Here is an 11,914-nt window from a genome sequence, read left to right as displayed (position 1 = left end):
TTGAAACCTAACCCCCACGGTGATGGTATCAAGAGATGGGCCCTTTGGGAGGAGATTATGTCATGTGGCCTCTACCCTCATGAGTGGGATCAGAGCCCTTAGAAAGGAGGATGGAGGGCGCCGCTGTGCCCTTACGCCATGTGTGCACACAAGGAAGGCAAAACACTATTTACGAGGAGCAGGTCCTCATCAGACACTGAATATCCTACCACCTCGATCTTGGATTTCCATGTCTCCAGAACTGTGAATGATAAATTTCCATTGTTTATAAGTTACCCAGTCTAAGGTATTTTGTTATAGCGGTCTGAACGAACTGAGACATCTCCAACTTGGTTCTTTTTTTATATCATTTAGCTATTCAGGATCCCTTATAATTGCACATAAAATTGAGGATGGCTTTTCCATTTCTCAAAAGAAGGTATTAGAAATTTGTTGGGGATTGTACTGAATCTGTAGACCACTTTGGGAAGTATTGAAGACTTCTGATGTCTTTCCATTTTTAGGTCTTTAATTTCTTTCAGCAAAGTATTATAGCTTTCGGTGCACAAATCTTTCACCTCCTTTGTTAAATTCATTCCTAGGTATTTTATTCTTTTGGATGCTATTGTAATTAAATTGTTTTCTTAATTTTGTTTTTGGATTGTTCATTGATGGTGTAAAGAAACACAAGTCATTTTTACATATTGATCCTGTACCCTGCAACTTCGCTGAATTTATTAGCTCTAGTAGGATTTTTTGTGGATGATTTGGGATTTTCTACATATGAAATCATGTCATCTTCAAATGGAGATAGTTTTACTTCTTCCTTTATAATTTGAATGTCTCTTATTTTTTCTTGCCTAATTGCTCCAGCCAGAACTTCCAGTACAATGTTGAGTAACAGTGGTAGAAGGGGGCATCCTTGTCTTGTTCCTGATCCCTGGGGGAAGCCTTCAGTCTCTTATCACTGAGCATGATGCTATGTGGGTTTTTTGGTCAACGTCCTTATCATGTTAATGCCCTTTATCTTGTCCTTCTGTTCCCAGCTTGTTCAGTGTTTTCATTATAAAACAGTGTTAGATTTTGTCAAATGCTTTTTCTGCATCAGTTGAGATGATTGTGTAGTTTTTTCCCCTTCATCCTACCAATATCATGTATTCCATTAATTGGTTTTCTTCTGTTGAACCAGCCTTGCATTCTCGGGATAGATTCCACCTGATCACGGGGAACAATCCTTTGTGTGCTGCTGGTCAGTGTGCTAGTATTTTGTTGAGGATTTTTGCATCCATATTTATAAGGGATCTTGATCTGTAGTTTTCTTTCATTGAGGTATCTTTGTTTGGTTTTGATATCAGGGTAATACTGGCCTCATAGAATGTGTTCTGAAGCGTTCCATCCTCTTCTATTTTTTGGAAGATTATTTTTTGAATTATGTTAATTCTTCCCTCTGTGATTGGTAGAATTCGCCACGAAGTCATCTGGCATTGGACTTTTCTTCGTTTTCTTTTATTGCGCCTGGACATATTGTCAAATTTGTTGGCTTATAGTATTCTTTTATAATCTTACTTTTTGTAAAGTTGGCAGTAATGTGCTCACTTTCATTTCTGATTTTAGTTATTTCTGTCTTCTCTTTTTTCCTAGTCAGTATAGCTCATTTCTGGACTCCTGGTCCACATTTGCCAATTTTGTTGATCTTTTCCAAGAACCAACTCTGGGTTTTGTTGGTTCTTTCTATTGTTTTTGTATTCTCTATATTACTTCTCTCTGCTCTAATCTTTATTATTTCTTCCTTTATGATGGTTTTTGGGTTAGTTTGCTGTTCTTTTTCTAGTTCCTTAAGATGTAAGATATAAAGTTAGGCTGTCGACTTGAGATCTTTCTTCTTTTTTAATGTAGGCATTTACAAATAAATTTTCTTCTGAGCACTGCTTTCGCTGCATCCATAAATTTTGGATGTTGTGTTTTCATTTGCATCCTTCTCTAAGTATTTCTAATTTCATTGTGATTTATTCTTTGACCCACTGATTTTTAAAGAATGTATTTAAATACATTATTTAAAGCCAGGTGCAGTGGCTCACATCTGTAATTCCAGCACTTTGGGAGGCTTAGGCAGGAGGATTGCTTGAGGCCAGGAGTTCAAGACCAGCCTGGACAATACAGTGAGATCCTGTCCCTACAAAAAAATTTTTTTAAATTATCTGGACATGGTGGTGCACGCCTATAGTCCCAGCTACTCAGGAGACTGAGGCAGGAGGATCGCTTGAGCCCAGGTATTAGAGGTTACAGTGAGCTATGACATGCCACTGCACTCCAGCCTGGGTGACAGAGTGAAGCCTGGTGTCAAAAAAAAAAAAAAAAAAAGAATGTGTTGTTTAATTTCTACATATTTGCAACTATTCCAGTTTTGCTTCTGTTATTGATTTCTAGTTTCATTCTATTGGTGTTTTCTTTTTGTTTGTTTCTTTTTTTTTTTTTTTAAATAGAGTCTCGTTCTGGGTCCCAGGCTAGAGTGCCATGGCATTAGCCTCGCTCACAGCAACCTCAAACTCCCGGGCTCAAGCGATCCTCCTGCCTCAGCCTCCCAAGTAGCTGGGACTACAGGCATGCACCACCATGCCCGGCTAATTTTTTCTATATATATTTTTAGTTGTCCAGATAATTTCTTTCTATTTTTAGTAGAGACGGGGGTCTCACTCTTGCTAAGGCTGGTCTCGAACTCCTGACCTCCAGCGATCCTCCCTCCTCGGCCTCCCAGGGTGCTGGGATTACAGGCGTGAGCCACCGCGCCCGGCCCTGGATTCACTTAATCATCCGTGTCCACACTGCTGGGGAGGCTGGAAGGGGCGTCGGGTTGCACAGGGGGTCCCGCGCCCTCGCTAACCACGTGACCTCGTACCGGTCGCCCATCCGCAGGCCGCAGCCTGACGCAGCCCGGCCTCGCCGGCTGCCGAGACCACGGCCCCCCGTGCGGCGCTCCCGGTAAGTGGGGTTTTCGCTGTTACCGTGTTCGTGACCCCACGCACTGCCGCGGGCGTCCCTCGTGTCTGCCCGTGGGAGCTCCGTGGGCCACCGTGCCGGGGTGCGGCTCCGGTGCGTCCCCGCCTTCGCGCGCCCTGGCAGTGCCCCCGGGAACTGCCCCAGCGTCGCCTCTGCACCGGATCTTGCGAGACACCCATCACGACTGCCAGCGCAGTGTTAAATGCCGCCATTACGGACATCCTCATGTCTCTCTCTAACACGGTGTGAGCCACACGCCCTTGGCTGGTGCGGCGGCCCACGCGGGGGTCTCCCGCAGCCTCTCCCGCGCGCCGCGCTGCCCGCCGCCTTCGCAGCAGCTCTGGGTGACAGAACCAGGGATGCGCTTGTCCCCCGAGCTTCCTCCCCGCGTCCGGAGACGTCCTTGCGGGGCTCCTGCCGGCCGCCCGCACTCTGCACGCTGCCGCCTTGCTCTGCGCGTCTGGCCCGGGGCGGCATCCTCTCGGCCACCTTCCTGCACGTCTGTTCCCTCTTTACGTGCGACGGAAGTGACCGGCTCCCACAGGCGATGGCTGAGGTCACCGGCAGGTGCTCTGCCTTTGGAAGCGCTCGTATCTGGAAGGAAGTGGGACCAAAGCTCGATGTCTGTCCTGCCGGGGTTGGGGGCGCACGGCCGGGGTTGGGGACGCACGGCCGGGGTTGGGGGCGCACGGCCGGGGTTGGGGGCGCACGGCCGGGGTTGGGGGCGCACGGCCGGGGTTGGGGGCGCACGGCCGGGGTTGGGGGCGCACGGCCGGGGTTGGGGGCGCACGGCCGGGGTTGGGGGCGCACGGCTGGGTGCCGTTGTCGGGAGCTGTGAGCGCTTCGCTGCAGCCTGCGAGACCCCCAGCCGCCCACGGCAATGTCACCGGCAAAGCGTGCACGGAAGCAGCAGAGCCACCTGGAGAGGACTCACGATGTCCCCGGAATCCCAAAGATGGGCCCGACACGCTCACTCCCCGGGAACTGTCCGCGGGGCGTGGCCATCGCGGGGCGGGGCGGGGCCGTCGCGGGGCGTGGTCGTCATGGGGCGTGGCCGGGGCGGGGCCGTCGTGGGGCGTGGCCGTCGCGGGGCGGGGTGTGGCCGTCACGGGGCGTGGCCATCACGGGGCGGGGTGTGGCCGTCACGGGGCGGGGCGGGGCGGGGCGGGGCGGGGCCGTCGCGGGGCGGGGCGGGGTGTGGCCGTCACGGGGCGGGGCCGTCGCGGGGCGGGGTGGGGCGGGGCCGTCGCGGGGCGTGGCCACCGTCCGGCGCCACAGGCGGCATATCCTTCCGTAAGTTGAGATTCTTCTCCTTGTCCCCCCAACTGTCCCGAGGGGACACGCACGGGCACGTCGTCCACACGGCACGGAGCCCGGGGACGGGTCTGTGGCTCGGGAGCGTGCAGGGGGGAGGGGCACACGCGGGACACCACACGCCTGTGGCCGGAAAGCAACACGCAGGATGAGCCGACCTCTTCCTGGGAGTCTTCCATCATGACGGGCTCATCGTAAAAGCGAAAAGGAGAGAAATCACCTAGAATCCCATCCCATAGAGAACACCATAAACCAGGAACACGCTTCCCTTATTTTCAAGAACTTTTATGCTGTAGTTCAACAAAAACAATAGTTCTTCTCATATATCATATATATAATTTTATATCTTTTAGAACAGAATTATCACAAAGAAGATCTTACCTTAAGTCACAGATGCATGAATAAGTATTATTATTATTCATGTCACAGTATTATGGAGGTACAAAGCTTTGGTCACATAAATTGCCTTTGCCCCACCCAAGTCAGAGCTACAAGTGTGCCCATCCCCCAGACGGTGCACACCGCACCCGGTAGGTGTGAATATGCCACCCCCTCCTCCCCCTGCCGCCTGCCCGACACCTGATGAAGGTCACTGCTGTATGTGCACTTAAGTGCTGGACGGTTAGTACCAATCTGATGGTGAGCACATGTGGTGCTTGTTTTTCATTCTTGGGATACTTCACTTACTAGAATGGGCTCCAGCTCCATCCAGGATAACACAAGAGGTGCTAGGTCACCACTGTTTTTTGTGGCCGAGTAGAACGGAGGAGAACAGTGCGTCTGCCCGGCTGCCCCTCCAAGGCGAGGGCCTGTGCGAGTGACGCCCCGTGTGGGAAGAAACCGGGCAGGGGAGGAAGAGAGAGCGCGTGTGCAAAGCCTGCGCTCTACTCAGGGAGGAAAATGCTAGGCAGGCAGAGAGACCCTCACCCACCAGGAAAGCCACCAGGCGCTGCAAACCTGTCAAAGAGACACCTCACAGCTCAGACAGGGGACGTCGGGGACACGCAGTGGCGCCTGGGGTTGTCAGAATCGCCCCAGTGCCCGCCTCGGAGGAGCAAACGCATGGAATATGGCAAATCCAGGAGTTCAATAGCAACATCACTTGCCTTTGGAGATGCTGAAAACCAACTTGTTTTTCTGTAAACTGGCAAATACGGGACGGAACAAGCATGTAGCCAGCCTTTCCTGGACAAGCCACCCCCGGTGACCACATGCCGGGGAAAACCCACTTCTCTGAAGAGGATCACAGCCACTAAGTCAAAGAGGAACAACAAGACCAGACCACCTGCACCTTGCAGCCTGTGATGAGCGGACGGACCAGGGCACCGACCACGAAGGCTGCCCCGGAGGCCACACACGGTGCTCCGTGCTCGCGGGACACCCATGTGCTGGGAAAAACCGCGGCTCAGACGCCGAGGTGACCAGGGACTGCGCGTCTGGTGGCTCCAGGGAACCGCTGTCAGTTGTTTTTGGTGTAATGTGGGGCTGAGGTCGTGTGGGGCGTTTGAGTTCTTACCGTTTAGAATTACTCTCCGCAGCGTTTAGGGACCAAGTACAGGACGTCTGGGACTGGCTTAAAATAGCGCAGCGAGGAAGCGGGTGCGGCCGGCCATTGTGCGGGGCTGGCTGTGAGCGCCACACTTCCTGGCAGGCGCCACCGCCCAGCGGCCGGGGCCTCGGGCCGGGCGGACGGTCAGGTGGGCGCTACCACGAGCTCCCCCCGCAGCCCTCCACGCCGGCCTGGCCAGAGACCCCCGCCCGAGCTGGGCAGGCTCAGGGGTGTTGGGAGAGCTTCCTGCCGTGTGCGGGGCACGGCGCGATGGCGGCGGGACTGGCCCCGGCCCCGGCCCTGGTCCTGACCGCGCTCTGCCCGGCATCCCCATCTCAGGAACAAACGGGAGGCGGCAACCTGAGGCTCGGCCAGGACGTAACCCCAGAGGACAGGCACGACCCCCGGGGCCCACCGCGGCCTCCCAAAGGCCGGTGCCTGGCTGGCCCCTCCGGGGCCGCATCCCCCTCTGGGGACGCCAGACCTCCCTCGTGGTCCTCATGAAAAGCAGAAGCCACCCACCAAGGCCAGGTGCTGGGCGGGACCACAGGCTCCCCGAGGGCTCGGGTCACCCGCCCCCCAGGAGTCTGGCGTTTCCAGGAAAAAGTAAAAGTTTACTTTTAAAACCCTTCCTGCTCCCATGGACCTCGGCAACGTGCAGTTCGGTGCGGTGCTTTGCGGCCGACCTTTCGGGCTGCCGCGGAGGGACTGGCGCTGGGACTCCGCGCCCTCCTGCATGACGCAGCGGCCTCCTGGGGCTGCCGTGTCACCCTCGGCGAGTCGCAGATGCGACGGGTGTCATTCCAACAGGCCGCCTGCTTCCTACAACGCCGGGACATCACTGGCTCCCTCTCGGCCCGAGACGCACGGGTTTCGGTGCTGTCAGGGCCAGCGGTGCGCGGGGCCTCGGCGGCTCCGACCACAACTGGCCGCTGTGCCCCCTGTGACAAAAGCCAGCAGAGCCCCATTTGTGCGCAGGCTTGAAGGGCTCCTGCTCCCGCCACGGAGACCTGGAACGGGACGGGGCCTCCAGCCGGACTCTGGCCTCCTCCGCCCTGTTCTCGCCCACCCTGGCGCGTGGCCCGGACGCGGCCTGTTCAGAGACTGCTGCCGCCAAGCCCGACCGAGGCAACTTCCACCGACGGCCAGGTCTGCCCGCAGCTGCTCGGCACCGCCCGCGTCGCGAGGACAGGCAGGGCAGCGACCCGGGTCACGCGCGTTGCGGGGGAGGAGGGCGGGTGGACACCAAGCATCTCCCGGGGGAACAAGCCCGGGATGACAGAGAGGACGGGCACTTCCCAGAACACACCTCCGCCCTGAGGGCAGCAGGAGATGCGGCCCCGCTCCGTGGAGTCACTTTGCTTTTAAGCCAAGAGAGTTCCGGATCCCGGGCAAGGCACTGGCCGGCCCTGGAGCAGACGGCCCACCCGCGGCGCTGAGTGCGCAGGCGCAGCCCTACCCGGCACACCTGCGCGCAGAACGGGGCTCCCCGCACCGGGAAACCGGAACACGCGTCCGCCCACCACGGGGAGAACCTGGCCACTCCGGCGGCCACACTTGGATCTGCCTCGCAGGTGCGGTGGCCTAGGCGTCTGTCCTTGGCTTCCAGACGGAAATGTCCGCGATCCCCTGTCCTCTGGAAAGCGCCGAGCGGTCGCCCCCAGGGAGCCTTTGTGCGCAGCGGTGCCCGGTGCCCAGGGAGCAGCCCGCAGCCGGCTGCCCGGGCTGCTCAGCGGATTAGGCTCAGCTCTGACCTGTGCGATCAAGAACCTCACTGTGGACGGCCTGGCTCGGGAACAGTCTGCTGTGTCCGGAGTCATCCGCGCAGCCGCTAATCCAGGACAGATTAGACGCGCGTTGATGCCGCCGCCCCGTGCAGAGCGCCTCGCAGGGCGCCTTGCGCTGCGCTGAACGCCTCTCTGCAGGGGAGCGACCTCCTTACCTGCTGAAAAGAACATCCCGGACTTGGAGACGCGGCGCGTGCGGTGCGTCCCCTGACGTCACGCCGGGGCGCCCTCCTGAGCCACACCAGCTGTCCCTCGTCCCACCGGGTCCCCGCTTGACTGTGCTGTTTGCTGTTTCCGCTGGGACTCTGGGAAGGTGCACGCCAACCAGCTTTCCAGCAAAGAGGCACAGGGTCCACAAACAAGGTGACTTGGAAAGATACATGTGTGTGTGTATGTTGTGTATGTATGTGTGTTTAGGTGTGTCTGTGTTGTGCATGCATGTGCACATGTGTATGTGTGGTGTGTGTATATGTATGTACATGTGTGCATGTGTGTGTATGTGTATGTTAAATGTATGTGTGTATGCATGTGCACATGTGTATGTGTATATGTGTGTGCATGTGTATATGTGTGTGTGCATGTGTATATGTCTGTGTGTGTCTGAGTGTCTGTGTATGTCTGTGCGTGTGTATATGTGAGTGTGTGTCCATGTGTATGTATGTATATATGTCTGTGTATGTGTGTGTATGTGTGTCTGTGTGTGTCCATGTGTCTGTGTGTGTCTGTGGGAGGGGTCTGTGTGTGTCTGTGTCTGTGTCTGTGTGTGTCTGTGTGTGTGGCCTGTGTGTGTGTGTGTGTGTGTGTGTGTAGAGATATATGTACTTTGGGCTTGAAGGACATTGGCCAGTTCAGTCTCTGAGTGGTCTGTTTTCACATTTCTCTTTAAACACCTGTGAACCCCCAGTTCCTTGAAATGCTCTTGGACCCAGCTCTACCAGCGTTCTGGTTCCTTCGATAATGAGTTAGTAAACCTTTGACACTTGCTTGTTCTATATTTGCATGAAAGTCAGGGTTGACGGTTTTAAAAACTATACTTTGTCCTAGCTGCGAGACAGGAGAGCCAACCATGACCCAGGGCAGCTCCCGCAGGGCGTCCAGGAGACGGACCTGCTGCCACCCTCCGGAGCTGCACAGCTCGGATCCCAGCTCTAGAACAGCGAGGTGACGGCCAACCCACGACCTCTCTTCCCGCTCTGCCACCTGTTATGGGCTGGACTGTGTCCCCCGAGAATGTTAAAATCTGATCCCCCAGTACCCAGGCATTCGACTTCATTTGGAAGTAAAGCCATTGCAGACATGATCACACCCCCCTTATGGGGCGGGTGCGTGCCCAGACCCCCAGTGGATGCCTAGAGCCACGGACGGTACGGAACCCTCTAGATGCCATGTGTGTTGCTGTACATACACACCTATGATAAAGTTTAATTTATAAATTAGACACAGTAAGAGATTAACAGCCATAACTAATAGAACAATTATAACAATAGACTCTGTTAAAAGTTATGTGAGGCCAGGTGGGGTGGCTCACGCCTGTAATCCCAGCACTCTGGGAGGCCGAGGCAGGAGGATCTCTTGAGCTCAGGAGTTTAAGACCAGCCTGAGCAAGAGCGAGACCCCGTCTCTACAAAAAATAGAAAAATTAGCTGGGCGTGGTGGGATGCACTTATAGTCCCGGCTCCTCGGGAGGCTGAGGCAGGAGGATCGCTTGATCCCAAGAGTGTGTGGATGCAGTGAGCTACGATGATGCCACTGCACTCCAGCCTGGGCAACAGAACAAGACATCGTCTCAAAAACAAAAACAAACAAACAAAAATCTAATAATTGAGTTAAGCAAAGTTGCAGGATAGAAGATAAAGGTGCAAAAATCAAATGTTTAAACAATCAGAGATTGAAATGTACAATAATGCCATTTACAATAGGACCAAAAAAGTGAAATACTTAGGAACAAATCTGAGAACGTATGTGTCCGTCCTGCACACTGAGTACTATGAAACATTGCTGAGAGGATTTAAGAAGACCTACGTAAAGATATGCCATGTTCACAGGTCAGAAAACTCAATACTGTCAAAATGTTCATTATCTCTAAATTGATCTATAGATTCAATGCATCCCATTAAAATCTAAGCAGACTTTTTGTGGAAAATGACAGCTGATTCTAAAATTCATATGTAATTGCAAAAAATAGAACCAAACAACCTTAAACTTTGAGAAGAAAGAATAATGTTTGAGTATTTACACTATGTGACTGTAGTACTTTTTATAAATCTACTGTAATCAAGATAGTGTGGTGTTACTTTTAAAGATCGATAAACAAATAAATGGAACAGGATAGAGAGGATATAAAGAGACTCAAGCACATATATAGGGTCAATTGATTATTGACAAAGGTGCAAAGGCAAGTGGCGAAAAAAGTCTTTTCCATAATATATGTATATTATGCACTTTGATGCCTACCTCAGCACCATTGATAAAAACTAACTCAAAATGGGTCGCGATTCTAAAATGTAAACTTAAATGTGTAGAAACTTCTGCAAGGAAATCTCTGTGGCCCCGAGTAAGGCAAGTATGGCACTAGAGGCAGAATTTCCTGAAAGAAAAATTAATAAGTTGCACTTTAAAATTAAGAATTCTGCTTTTTGAAAGACAATTTTAATATTATAGAATGAAAAGACAAGCCCCAGACTGGAAGTAAATATTTGTAAACCACACACCTGATAAAGAGTTTGTATCCAGAATAGCTACAGAACTCTTAAAACTCAATAAACAACTCAACAATTGGAAAAGCAAACATCCCAAGTAAAAGACAAAAAGAAAACGAAGTTTAAACAAACACTTCACCAAACATGATATTCGGATGGCAAGAAGCACAATAAAATGTGCTCAACATCATTAGTTAGTAGGAAAATGCAAATTTAAACTATAATGAAATGACACGAGATACCTACCTAACATTTAAGAAAAAAATTATTGACCACAGCAAATATTGGTGGGGATGAGGAGCAACCGGAACTCACACACCGCTGGCGGGAATGTAAGTGGCGCGATCACTTCGGAGAACAGTTTGGCAGTTTCTTAAAAAGTTAACCAAATACCTACCATATGACCCAGACACTCTGCTTCCTAGATATTTCCCCGGGGTCAATGAAAACGTATGTGCACACAATAACATGCACACAGTGTTCACAGCCACTTTATCTGTAATAGTAAAAACGTGGAAACAAAAGCCCATCACCAGGTGAGTGGGAAACTAGCTACGGCATGTCCACACCATGGATATGAGCAATAAAAGGAATAAATTTTTTTTTTTTTTTTTTTGAGACAGAGTCTCACTCTGTTGCCCAGGCTAGAGTGAGTGCTGTGGCGTCAGCCTAGCTCACAGCAACCTCAAACTCCTGGGCTTAAGCGATCCTCCTGTCTCAGCCTCCCGAGTAGCTGGGACTACAGGCATGCACCACCATGCCCGGCTAATTTTTTCTATATATATTTTTAGCTGTCCATATAATTTCTTTCTATTTTTAGTAGAGATGGGGTCTCGTTCTTGCTCAGGCTGGTCTCAAACTCCTGAGCTCAAACGATCCGCCCACCTCGGCCTCCCAGAGTGCTAGGATTACAGGCGTGAGCCACCGTGCCCGGCCAGAATAAATTATTAATAAATGCAACAGTGTAGATGATTCTGAAAATAAATACATTGAGTGAAAGAAACCAGACAAAAAATTTCAGGACTTTGCAAAACATTGCGAGACAAGAGACAGAAAGTCTTGTACGTACTGTGTGATTCTTTTTATGTAAGTTCTAGAAAACACAAACCAGTCAATAGTGAGAGAAAGCTGTCAGTGGTTTGCCTTTTGTGCGGGGCCGGGGATGCGGGGTAGGGCAGGGACACTCAGGAGGAAGAATTTCCTTGATTGCGACGATGGTTTCACAGGTGTATGCATAGGTCTCAGATGTGTCGAAGTCTACCTTATGTGTGCAGTTTACTGTATTTCCATTATATCTCAGTAATGCTGTTCACAACACAAGCAAACAAAACCCAAAACCAAATATGATTGTGTTATTGGTTTGGTCAACACCCAGCACGGTATCTTTTAAGACAAAATAGCAGGTACTCGGCTCACATTTGCCAGATGGATAAATGAATGAGTCGTCTTACTGCCTCAGAGTCACCACTTGCAAGGGTGACAACGGAAGGGACACGCAGAACTTCCGTTTCTCTACAGACAGCTCATTGACGACACCCTCACTCCCACCCGCGTCCACCAGCTCCCCCGGGTGTATCCCTGGAAGGGGA

This window comes from Eulemur rufifrons, chromosome 4, assembly GCF_041146395.1.
Source record: "Eulemur rufifrons isolate Redbay chromosome 4, OSU_ERuf_1, whole genome shotgun sequence".
In the NCBI taxonomy this organism is placed as follows: Eukaryota; Metazoa; Chordata; class Mammalia; order Primates; family Lemuridae; genus Eulemur; species Eulemur rufifrons.
This window is presented reverse-complemented; position numbering follows the sequence as displayed.